The following is a 12,924-nucleotide window of genomic DNA, read 5'->3' on the forward strand; positions in this document are numbered from 1 at the left end:
TTTAAATTGTAAACCTATTATATCTCTTCTTCCGTTTCACCCTCTCCCGATCTTTCTTCTGTAACCGATCGATCTAGTATCGATCTAAACCTTGTAAGCCACGGCATGTATTCTATATAATGTAATGCGGCCCGAGCAAAGGGTTCTACGCTTCCCACAATAATTTACAATACCACCAAAGTCAGGATACAGGTAGTAGAAGAAGCAAATACCGGACATGCTTCACAGTTGACATCAGAAAAACTTCTATTGCTCCACAGATATTAAGCTTTGTGGTGAATTTGCACCACTGAGAAAGGGTCCTCAACAGAGTAATCGGTACATGTCTTGAAGCTCCAGGGCATGCCTCCTTCAGGACCTGTGCCCCCGAGAAGCACCATTTTGTAGGAACTACTGGCCATCTTGTTAGAAGCTTTCTGCGCTTTATGAGTCGCCTCATCCATTGAGAATGACGTGAAGCTTGGATTAGCCATGGAGACGGACACGGTCCTCAGCACCCTCGTGCTCCGGAAGAAGAACTTGAGGAAGACAACCTCCCCGAGCTCCCCTCGGAATTCTTTGTAAGAGAACACCTTGATGCACGACTTGACATTTTTAGTGGGCTTGACCAGCTTCCAAAAGTTGAGATTCATCCTGGCACTACCAGCTTCATAATCACATTTTCAGACTACAGGAGAAAAAAGCAATTAAATCACTCAACAGTTCAGCTATTAGGAATCATGCTGAGTATATAATGAAAATTAATAGTTTGCAGTGCCTCATATTAACTGGGAAAGCATTTGAGGAAGGTGGCAGATATTTTGCTCAAGGAAGCCCCAGCCTATGTCGTGACTCGTGAAACACATATTGTACATTATACTACGAGGCATACCTAGATGCTACCCCCTATGGCGTAACAAACAGTAGCTTGATTTCACTGATATGTCGGAGATATGACATGCCAATATTTCCATGTGTAGAGCTAAACAAAGTACCAAGTAGCCTATTAGTACAGAACAACATCAACTAAGGTTGCCTCATTATTACAGTTCATGCATAACAAATTAAGAACTGAAGCTACAGATTCGAGCTGCAGTGTAGCTCTCCTAACACATGCACACTTTTCCAAATATATTCTTCAAGAAGAATTTTCAGATATAAGTCATTACACCTTCTTTGTAATTAGTTAATCAGACATAAATGCCTGATACGGTGCAACATAGAAGTAAAGCATCAATATATATGGCATGCTACATAGGCCCCTCCAGCAAATTGTAGACAGCAATTTGCAATCCCAGAATTCATAACAAATGTCATAACTAACTGAAATTAACATGCAATGCAACCCCCAGAATTATGATTTTGTACTTTAGTCTCTATGTAGTATGTGTAGAGAAGACCTGATGGCTAAGAATAAATAGAAGCTTGACAAAAACCTTGTAATTAGTTAATCAGACATAACTCATGACATGATACGTTCAAGTAGCAAAGAACTAACATGGCATTGTGGTAATATCACACAGATCACCTGCAAACTGTAGTCTGGCACTGCATGTCAGTTGCAAAATTCACAGCTGAAATCACTATGTAGTATGTGACGTGGTTTAGAGTAATATGATAAACCACATGGACCTCCAAGAAACTGTAGGTGGCAATGTGTTTGGTTTATCATGTGTAAATTTTGAAGTCAGAAATGGGCCCCACATGCCACTTACAACATCAAAAGCACAAATATTGCCAAGTTGTATGATATATGACCACGGTGAGAGACGCTATAACAAGAGGTAAATAAGCAAAGCAATCGACATTGGGAGAACTGCATAATAGTACATTATCTGCAATTAATCAATCAGAAGCTGAAAACACATGATCTGCTGCCGCAAACATTCTACACATAAGACATAGTGGAAACCGGTACGAATGTAAGCAAAACATGAAATGAAAAAAAAACTACCATAATGTGCAGTGCCTCCAAATTGGGAAAGCAGCCGAGGAAGGAGAGAACCATCTTGGAATCGGTGTGGCTTCTGAAATGCACATTCAGACTCAGGAACTTGACGCTGGTGGCCATGGCGCTTGGCTCGCATTTATCCCGGCATGAAATGAACCCAATTGAACAAAAAAAATCACACATTTAGTATTGTACCTCCAACTGTTGGAGGATGTTTTGCTAACTGAAGAAACTGTTAGACCGCGGACAGGAGATGTACACACCATGACGATGTTGTCTCGCATCTCCAGGAACCAGGATGGTGTTCCCTGGCTGCAAGATTCCTCGTGCAGCTTGGGAGCATCGCAATCCTGCCCTGGTGCACAAGCCGCCGGCGTTGCCTCGGGACCCCTCCAGGATGAGCCGCTCGAGGCGAGGAGCCTTCACCACGGCGATGTCCTCCGGAACAGAGCTGCAAATTTGGACGCACCGGAGGCTCTGGCTGACGAGGCGAAGGCGCAGCCCCTTGTTGCATCCATGGATGTTGAGGCCTGAGGGTCTCCAGGATGGGGCTCTCGGCGACGACAAAGTCGATGTCCCCGTCCTCCATGACTACGCTGCAGATGCCGAGCTCACGGAGGTGGTGGAAGGAGGTGCGGGGTAGTAACCTTGCCACGTCCTGGAACTTCCAGAGGCCAATGTAGAGGCAGCCGATGCTGGCGATGCCAAAGAGCACGGCTGGGAGGGGCACGTCGAGCGGCCACGGGCGGTTGACGAGGGCGAGCTCCTGGACGCCCTTGGTGGCGAGGAGCTGGAGCCAGCGCGCGAGCTGGGCCTGGTAGGCGCTCATGTGGCTGCTGGTGAGACGGGCGTAGGGGATGGGTCCCGTGTGCGCTTCGAGGACGGTGGAGATGGCGGTGTCGATGGCCGGCGAGTCGGCGGGCGTGGGGAAAAGCTGACGCCTTGGGGCGGAGGTGGGCGTCGTTCAAGATGATGTAGTCCACGCCGTCGGAGGCGGGCAGGTCGGGGATGAGCTCGGTGCTGATGTTGCTGAGTAGCTCCTCCGTGGATCGGTCCACCTCACGCGGGTCGCGGCCCCTGCTCCGCAGATCGGCCTCCGTCGCGGGGTCCACGTTGGTGAACGGCGGCTGCCGGGGACCAGCCATGGTCGGCGGCGAGGGTTTGGGTATTTGGGGGTGGCAAGTGAAGCGGAGAGTGGAGTGGGTCTGTGACAGAGGGGGCGGATAATGGGGGTGGGCCCTATTTAGGGCTTCATGTTTAGTTGGGCCGAACTCCGGCACAGGATGTCTGTGGGCCTATACTAAAAAAACATACATGAATTCGTATGCAAGGTCTATTTAAAATACGACCGAAGTTAAAGCATCAAGGTTGACGAAGTCATCACCGGCACCTCGCCCATCGACGGGGAAGCGTCAAGCCTGAGATTTGATCTTGCCATCAACCATTGTTGCAACCGTAGTCGTCGTCTTTATTCTCATGTCGCTTGCTCATTCGGACGAGTGGTGCCCAACGGAATGAAAAGCCGGAATGTGAGGATTCCATTCTTTGTTTTGAAGGAGCTCGAGCCTGCAGTGGCATGGCTAGTGAGGCGGCTTGCCAGCTAGTATGGGCCAAGGAGATGGCTCGAAGCCAGGCCGACCCTGGTGTATGGTCGAAGGGGCGACGGCTCGGGGCCCAGGCCAGGAGGTGGGGCCATGATCTGTTATTTATGTTAGTATAGCCTAGCAAAAATATTAGGTAGCGAAAAAAATAAAAGGAGGAAACCAAGCACAAGGGGCTGGAGATGGGCTAGGCCCAATTGCTGCTAGCGATAGGAGAAGCGTCGACACTCGCACGGCCGCACGCGTTAATCACTCCGAATATCTGAACGTTCACTGGTTTGTTTCATCTTGGACTCTCTGCCAATCGCTCGGCCACTGGGAACCAGCGGGATTCTTGTTCGTTGGCTAATTGTCGCTGTTGCGCACGGCACCCTGGTGTTGCGCCGCAGCCGTGTGCCCATGCCGGCGACCCGGCCATCAACCATCCGGCATCCGCTAGGCCGCGAGGTGCAACCATCAGCCATCTGCAGGTCATTGCCTCATTGGCAAATTGTTTTCGCTTCTGCATAATCCGTGAAACCACGAGCATGAATTGATCTTGTCTTTAATAGCTACGTATTTATCCACCTAGTCTTTCGCTTCTTTTTGATCTTCTCTTTGTAGGGCTCTATGGATTTTGCGATTGAGATTTACAACCTTTCTAGAATAAAAATGTAATCATTATCAAGGGCATTCAGACGGTTCCTTCCCTCCAAAATATTTCAACTTAGATCTTGAGGATCAAAGTGGCCACAAAACAAGGTTTCGGGTTTGCAGATGATATCAAGTAATATGTTGATTTCTCTGTTCAACAAATCTTTTATAATTAATAAAATTTCAACCACTATCCTCATTATCTAGTGGGCTTGAAACATGGTTCTAATCCCTCATCAGAAGACAAAAAAATTTTATAGAAAAGAACATGCATATGGAGGCACCAAATGTGTTGATGTTGGCCGAGGTAAGCATAGCTGCCTTATGCGATTTTCCCCCTATTATAAGAAGCATGCGCATCTTTTAGATAGCTACATATTGAGGTAAAAATAATAGTGGTATATGTAAATGTCCCAATAGGTATATATTAAGGAGCCTCAGCTTCTAGGTTGGCCCTAGGCCCCAAAAATCTCTGGACCGGCCCTGCTTGAAGCTCGCGAGGATGGTAGCGCCGGCTCTCTAGATGGTTCCAACGACTGCACTGGAGACATGGAAGAGCCATGGGACTTGCTCAGTGGTGATAGTGTGTGGCGTCTCTAACAAAGTGGGTAGGGGTAGACAAGGTGGTGGCTACACGGCTTGCTGGAGGCACTGGTTGGGAAGAAGGGTTTTTATTGTTGAAAGGCGACGAAGAAGTGTTGTAGGAGGTGGTGTTGGTTAGTATAGAAAAGTGTCTCCAGACAAGAAAAAAAAGGTATTAAAAGGGGGTTGGGAGAAATATAAATTTTCATTTTGTTGAGATGAAGGGGTAATTTTTGGGAATTAAATGGTTTTTATGGGTCTAAGTGCTCTAATCCAGATTAGTATTGTACTCTCCTAATTGTTTGATGTCTCCAATATTTTTATGCGTTTGATTATTTTTTATTTTGCTTGTTTCTTACTGTTTGATTTTTAAGTATTTCAACTTTTGGAGTCCTTCAATTATTTTTATTGTGGAAATGAAAAAAAAATAGATTTACTGAAGTGTTATTTCTTGATTTCACTAGCCTATTAAAATTTAAAAATCAGATATTAGGGAATTTATGTGAATAGACAGGAATACTAGGTTATATATGAGAAGATTAACCCGTGAGTTGGTACCAGTTGATTGGCTAGGTATGTCCCACTACCTAGTGACACCATTATAAATGCATTAGAGGGTAATGCACGATTTGCCACGACATTCTTTGGTTTTAAATAAATTATATTTTTCTGTTACGGGTTTTTATAGCAATTCACATTTCGTATATACCGCGAAGTTGGTTGAGCGACCACAGACCCCTGTTGCGCTATCGGGTAAGCCATGTAGACTGGTCCTTCTTTCTTTGGAAGGTGGCATTCGGTTTTTTTCTTTTATTTTCTTCTATATTTTTTGATGTTTTAGTTTCTTGTTCACTTATATACATATTTTTTTAAAAATCAAATTTATTAATACTTTTGAATTTATGGAAAATAAATAAAGTACTATTTTTAAAAAAAATTGTTTTATTCAAAATTATGTGCATTTTTAAAAAATGCACGGAGATTATTTTCTTATATTTGTGAAAAATTATCAAATTACATCAACACAATTGAAGTCCGTGAATATTTTTGAATTTTTTTGACATTTTTAAAAAAATCTTTGATAATTGTCCCCAATTCTTGATTGAAAGAGACACCAAAGGCCTCTACCCTCCCTCTCTGTCTATCCAAGAGATGGAAGGGTAGAGCTTTTCTTTGGTTTTTTCATCTTTTCATCAAAGAGTTGAAGTCCATCCGAACCCTCCAATGCAGAAATATGAGGAGAGCAAAGCGCCAATGGCGTGTGAAGCGCATGCGGAAGGGGCACGGAGAAATAAAGAAGTGTGGGGGGAGAAACAGCCAAGCTCATTCCCTTCGCTTCATGGGCCGAAAGTAGTGCTTTGTTTCCTGGCCACAATGAAAATAGATGGCAAGTGCCTGATCGCTACGGCTCCGGTAGGTTCCGTTCCCTTAACCAAGCCACTGCCTATGAGTCGCCAAAAACTCATGAACATTTTTTAAAATCAATGAGTAGTTTTGTACTCATGAAGAATTTCAAAAATTATGAACTTTTCTTAAATTCATGAATGTTCTAAAATTTTATGAATATTTTTTTAATTCAGATAAAAAATATAAATCTTGAATGCTTAATTTATTCTTAAATTGCTTTAATAGAATGTTGGTTTTGGTACTGCTATGTGGAACACATGACCTGTCCAGACCCTTATAGATGGGTTCCACTTCAAGGAAAAACTCTCGAGCTTTTTCTATGCCTCTATTCCTAGTTTGCTTAGTTTTGTAAGGATTTCATGTCGTCCAAACAAGAAACCATGTGAGTGAATGGCTTGGTAATCTCTCTGTTATTCTTGGTTTAATCTAAGGCCTCAGCCAGGTAAATTTCTGAAATCTCAAAAGCACAATTGACTTTGCCTATCATAGGCTTTTAGTTTGTTTGTTTTCTGCATGAATTTTTTTGTCCATGTATGTCCTTTGATACTTTTTTTTAATTGACGTCCTTTCTGTTACTTCAGTGATGATAAAATATCAACTTCAAGATTTGGGCTGGATATGAGGGCGCCGGTCAGGCTGAGCATTTAGGGCCAGTATGAGGGGTCTATCTAGATCCTTTTTTTACCGGGTCATCGCCCTGGACGTATAGGGAGGGTTGGGAGCCTGGCTGTAGATGCTCTAAGAGCATCTCCAATAGCCGCGCCAAAAGGCACGCGGGTGGTAAACTTGGTTTTTAGCGCGCGGGGGATGGTTTCGCACGCTCCAGCGGTGGCTGGAAAGCAGCACGCGCGGGAAAGGGCGGCAGCTCACGTGCTACTTTTGGCGCGCCACTTCCGGCGCGCCTATAAATTGCGGCGCTCGTCAAGCGCCTATCCACAGTGCCACGCGCGCCTCGTAGCCTCTTCGCCACTCCAGCGCCTCCACCGCTTCCTCTCCTCGCCGCTCCAGCGCCCCGCCACCGCCGCGCCACCATGCCGCCGCGCCGCCGAGGAGCGTCGGGCTTCCGTGGCGTCCACCAGCGCCCCAACGGCTGGTACTCCGCCGAGATTCGGTCCGGCGACATCCGGCTCGGCCTCGGTACGTTCTAGACATCGTACGAGGCCGCACGCGCCTACAACGCGGCGGCATGGCGCCTGGACAGGCCACGCCAGCAGATGAACTTCCAGGATGTCCACACGCGCCAGCAGGCGCAGGACATCGCCCCTCCGCCTCGTCTTATCACGGACCAGGAACGTGCGGAGCATGCTCGGCGGCAGCGCTGCCTCTTCGTCGCAGAGGAGGACGAGCGGGCCATGGCGGAGTGGCGCCGGCGCCACCCAGCGGACGTCGCCAATGAGGAAGCCTTCTGGGCAAGGCGCCGCGAGGAGCAGACGGCAAAGCGCCCCGCGAGCGGTTGGACAGATGTCAGCAGAAGGCCCTGGTGTTATCGCAGTGCGAAATCGCTGAAAATGGTGGGCAGACGATCTTTTCGTCTGATGACGACCATTGGGAGGACATGTGGCTCGATACCTCGGACCAGACCAGCGAGGATGACGATGATGATGATGATGATAACGACTGGGAGTAGGCTGTAGATGCACTATGTAGTTGCACTATCTAGTAGTTTTTTTATTATGTCGTTGCACCGTAGTTTTTTAATCTATCTATGCGTGCGTTGTAAAATATCTATGTATCGTTCTTATCTATGATTTTTATTTATAGTTTTTATATAAAACGATGTACGCAATGTTTAGCGCGGCCGCTGGAGCTACGCGTGCGCACTCAATTTTAGCACGGCTGCTGAAGCCAGCACTGCCGGCCGTGCCAAACCAGGCAAAGGGCGCGCGGCAAATGAGTTTTTAGCGCGCGGCGCGTTGCGCGGCTGTTGGAGATGCTATAAGGAAAGCATATCTACTACACCCTCTCTTTTCTGTTTGTGAAAATATCTAGTACATCCTTTCTGCGCATATGCACAACTAAGCCAGGCTGGATTCATCAGTTGACTGCCAAAGATATCAGTGGAAATATGGAAACAAAATAGCTGGATGAATTTTGAATTAGGAAATTGGAACCCTTAGGAGAATCGGTGTGTATATGATCCCGGCAAAAAAATATAAATAAATATTGAGCATCTTAGTATGTTCACCAAGATCATCAAATATTGAAAGAGTAGAGATGTGAGCATTAGTTTTTCGTGTTTGGGGTCTACATAGTCAAGCAGGGGTCAGGATATTTGAGACCCGTTTAAGGAGCCCGTCTGGGTTTCATTGGCGGCGGCGGATGCTCCTAGGCCGTTGCCATTGGCTCGCTTCTGCACTCCACCCATAATCTTTTACCGAGTAGTGTAGGTCACCTGGACAAGCATGCTCTGAGATTCTACCACCAGGATCTCCTGAGCCCGGAGGGTCAAGATAAGCCGCAACACCTGGGATATTGTCTCCGACGCTGCTACCAGCGTGTCCTGAGGACAGCAGATCATGACCAGCCGCAACACCCACTCCTTGAATACTCTTTCCCCGAAAATTCTTCCCCCACTCTTGGTTTGAGGATTCTGCAGCAGAGGACTCTGCAGGTGTAGCAAGACAAGTAACGGTAAGTTGGTGACAGTAGCTTGCTGAAGCCAAACATGTTGCGTGATGCAAAGCAAGGAATAGCACTTTAAGCAAGCAATCTGATTAATCATCATGTGATTCTTTCTAACATACAACAGCTACTACGCAGAAAATGTAACTGACGCATTTCTAAAGTCGTTGCGGCTGCTATAATCAGTTGGAGCTATGAACAACTGAGAACCAACAGCAAGTAAGCCTACTTCTTGTCAGGACAGACCTTGCGAGTGAAGGCCGGTTTCCACAGCTTCGGCGATGGGCCAAGGTTCAGCTTCAGCCATGGGCGACGGTGGAAGCACCGGCTCACCGCTGGGTCCGCCCTCCAATAGTTCCCTCTCCCTGGACGAGGTCGGGCCTTGAACTTCAACTTCATCTTCCACTTCGGATTCAAATCCAGAGGGGAACATTCTTGAGAGCTCGGATGCGGTCCCATATCTCCCGGGGAGGTCAGGTTTACGCGAGAAGAAGCGGTCGAGCTCGGTTTTGGTTGGTCTTGACATTGCGCACCACCCGCCGTGAGGGAGGGCGGAGGAGACGGTCTACCAAGGACTGAGTGCTTTTTTTTGTGTGTACTACTACTAGCAGAGAGCTCGCGGAGTTAAAGCGTGAAATGACAGGTCTGTAGATGCTGGGTGGTACAGTATCAATTTAATACCTTTGCTTCTGAAGTGTGTATAGCATGTATAATAAGGGGACGTAAGCTGGCAGTAAGAATTTAAATACTATATTATTACTTAGTTGGAAGAGAGAGAATAGGAGAGAGAAGGAAAGCAAAGCGGGCTGAGCTCCAAGAACATTTGTGAGAGTGGAAGATGGGCCATATGTTGACAAAGTAGTACTTTCTTATAGCCAATTATTATATTGTTAGCTATTACATTGGCCGTGAATGGCATGGCAACATGTTATAGCCAACAGCTGGCTCTATTATTAACCATGCTCGTACAACCACCTTCTGACGGTCTTCGAAATTAGTGCATGCTTTCCACTAACTAGTCGGATTGCTCTCATCCTCAACCTTAATGTTCTCCTTTTTCCTTTTTTGTTTTCCTACTTTCGCACATCAACCACCGCCCGCACCCCCCCCCCCACCCCTCTCTCAAAAAGATTCGACATTTCAAAAAAAAAAGTTCAAAATTTGTAAGAAAGGTTTGAAAAAAGTGGAATAGTGTTCAAATCTTGACGCTGGACTATGTTCTGACATAATCTCCTCTTCCTAAAAAATGGTAGCAACTATGGGCTGGAGTGGTACGAGCCTGCGATGACCAGTACACATGGTTCAGAGTTTGGATTCGTAGGCATTGCACTGTGTCTCGTGCATTTTTTTGTCGCTCCAATCGGTGGGCCGGAAGGAAAAAATACAAATAAGAAAACAACGCGAAAACAAGAAAACGACATATCTCATATTTTGGAACGGAGGAAGTAGATGTGATATAGTGAAATCCTTTTTAGAACGAAAACTGTAGCAAAAGTTTGCTGCATCTGGCAGAAGACCTAAATTAGCATGTAAAAGTTGGTATTTGATGCGGGCGGTTGCAACTGCTTCATATCGAGAGCGCTTGGTGAAGAATATCTGATCGGATTCCGACGATTTCCCCCGGCCGTCCGAATATTGTCAGCGTATTTTCTCTAGACACCAACAGGAGGGTTCCCCGGCTCCATCCATTGCATAGAAGCCCGAAACACAAAACGGGGTCCGTTACATAATTCCACACAAAACAAACCAAAATACAGAAAGGAACAGGCTCCTGGCGGTTGTTATAAGAGGACCAGCCACAACTAAACACAGGGCTAACAGACTGAAACCTGGACTACATGCTAGGACCTAGGAATAACTAAAAGACAGGCAAACATTTTTTCAGAAAGCACAAAATACGTAGTGCATCTCGCAGCAAAGAGCAAATAGGAGAGTGCAGCATCTTTCTGCCTAGGCTTTCTTATAAGGAAACCAACTGTGGAGTTGGGTCGAGCCAGCGAACAGCAGCTATTCAGAATAGATGTAGGGCTTGCTAAGCTTCCGCCGTCGAGCTCGATTTGCGATGAGTGCTCGCTGTCAGCAACATGTTCTTTCACCCCCACTCCAGGAGCGCTGTACTTCCCAGCAGCATCTGCAGATGTTGCCAGAACCAATCTGTCCGCTCCTGCATATGATGTTCTTTTAAAAATATGATGTTTGAAGAGCGATCGCCATCTCCTGAGCATTCCTAAGGTCAGCGACCAGATCTTGGTCAAGGAAAACCAAACAACTCAATTAAAGATCATGGCATTCCTGTGTTTCCACAAAGCCCGGAGCACAGCAGCTACAGCAGTATTCAGAGCGTCAAGTATTTTACCAGCAACCCAAAGGGAAGTAACTGACTCTACTGAAACTCCAGGTTGCATAGAGAATAAGCAACTGATTTGCTTCCATACAAGTCTAGCTACCAAACAGTCACACAACAGGTGCTGTACACTCTCAGGTTCAGAAAAGAAAAACAAATCAATGGACTTGTTCAAATTTCTCTTCAGCAGGTTATCCCTAGTCATAATTTTAATATAAGAAAGAAGCCAGAGATAAAATGTGGATCCTTGGAGGAACTATTATTTTCCAAACAGAAGGAATAAAGACAGGTGATACTCCTCTCTGCCTCCCCTTAATGAAAGCGTTTTGTTGGATACTAAACAATTTATGAGCATACTTGCTGACTCTAAGGTAGCCCCAAAATAATTCTTGCATCCTCGAGAACCACTTCCATATTGCTCCAATGAAAGACGAAGGTAGCGGTTTCAGGGGCCCAACAGTCGACTAGTGCATTGATCAGACTAGGATCCTTCAAAAATCCGTCCACCATTCGAGCCAGCGATATAAGTTGACCAGCCGTCCAGCTGTTGAAGAATTGTTACAATAAGGCATCAGTCCACTGCCAAAAATAAATAAATAAATAAATATGTGTGTGTGTCTGTGTGTGTGTGTGTGTGTGTGTGAGAGAGAGAGAGAGAGAGAGAGAAATATGTGTGTGTGTTAGAGCATACCTGTCTAGCGTATAATGGTTGATCGATAAACGGACAAGTGGCGCTGCTGATCGGAGTACCAGATGTTCCTGACAGTGCATGTCCTGCGGGTACAAGATGTATAGTTGTGATGCACAGAAGGAATACAAGTATCGTGTACATAGAACGCCTAAATTTTGTTGGCAAACTGGCCATCAAAGATGCAGCCCAACAAGATCAACTACCCCGTGATACTTTTGAAATGCAGACCTTGATCTGTCTTGAGGGCCGCGGCCCATCCAAGTACGGCAATTAACCAAGCACAGTGTTTATCATATGGGTTACTCCTTTTATGATGAGACGAGCAGACCTTACGGTGTATACAAGTATTCCAGGTTAAGAAAACTGTGTTAGTAACATTGCCGAACTAAACGTGATTGTCTTTAAATTTCGCCTGCTACCAGCTGCATAAAAGTCCATTTCTCCGGTGTCTTATACTTCTGTGAAATTATTTTTCCTTCTTTCCTGTTACACTACGAGCAAAATACAAGCTGGGGTGTGAGATAGGGAATTTCAAGGCTGAGGAACCAACCTTCCGGAACTTAGACAACTCTTGTTGTAGTATGTCACATCATCATGCTATTTTTTGGCAGGCAGGCAAATTCATGTCGATACTAGCAAGCGGTTACCTGATTCTTTTGTACACACTGGGCGTCGCGTTCCACGGTCCTCTTCAGAAAATTTATTTGCAAGAACACGGTTGTTCTTTCTTTGATTAAGAAATTTCTCAAGCATGGATCACTATCAGACGTACACTCCAGAAATAATCAAGCAGGGGTCACTATTAGACGTGCACCAAGGGTACTTCCTTGTTGGGTCCTATCACTTTTATACAATCTGGCCGGTCAATCAGATGTGCGCATCATTTTTATACCATGTAGCCGGCCACCATAATCCACGGCAACGCACAAGCCCTTTTCCATAACCACCTTCGCTCAAGCACCGTATCTCTCAGTCTCCTATTTCTAACACATACATGACACTATATATGCCACCAAGTACCATCCAACAAACCAGACCAAAGTACAGAGACTTGCCATCCTAGGTTTCATCTACCTCTTCAGTACTGTCATTGCAGTTCGGTGCCTAACCGAAG

General features: G+C 45.8%; 1 pseudogene; it reads right to left on the reverse strand.

Moving 5' to 3' along the window:
• Window positions 1-263: 263 nt before the first annotated feature.
• On the reverse strand, window positions 264-3,075 carry LOC125534814 (annotated as a pseudogene).
• Window positions 3,076-12,924: the final 9,849 nt, after the last annotated feature.

The sequence above is a fragment of the Triticum urartu genome, chromosome 2 (assembly GCF_003073215.2).
Source record: "Triticum urartu cultivar G1812 chromosome 2, Tu2.1, whole genome shotgun sequence".
NCBI classification, from domain to species: Eukaryota; Viridiplantae; Streptophyta; class Magnoliopsida; order Poales; family Poaceae; genus Triticum; species Triticum urartu.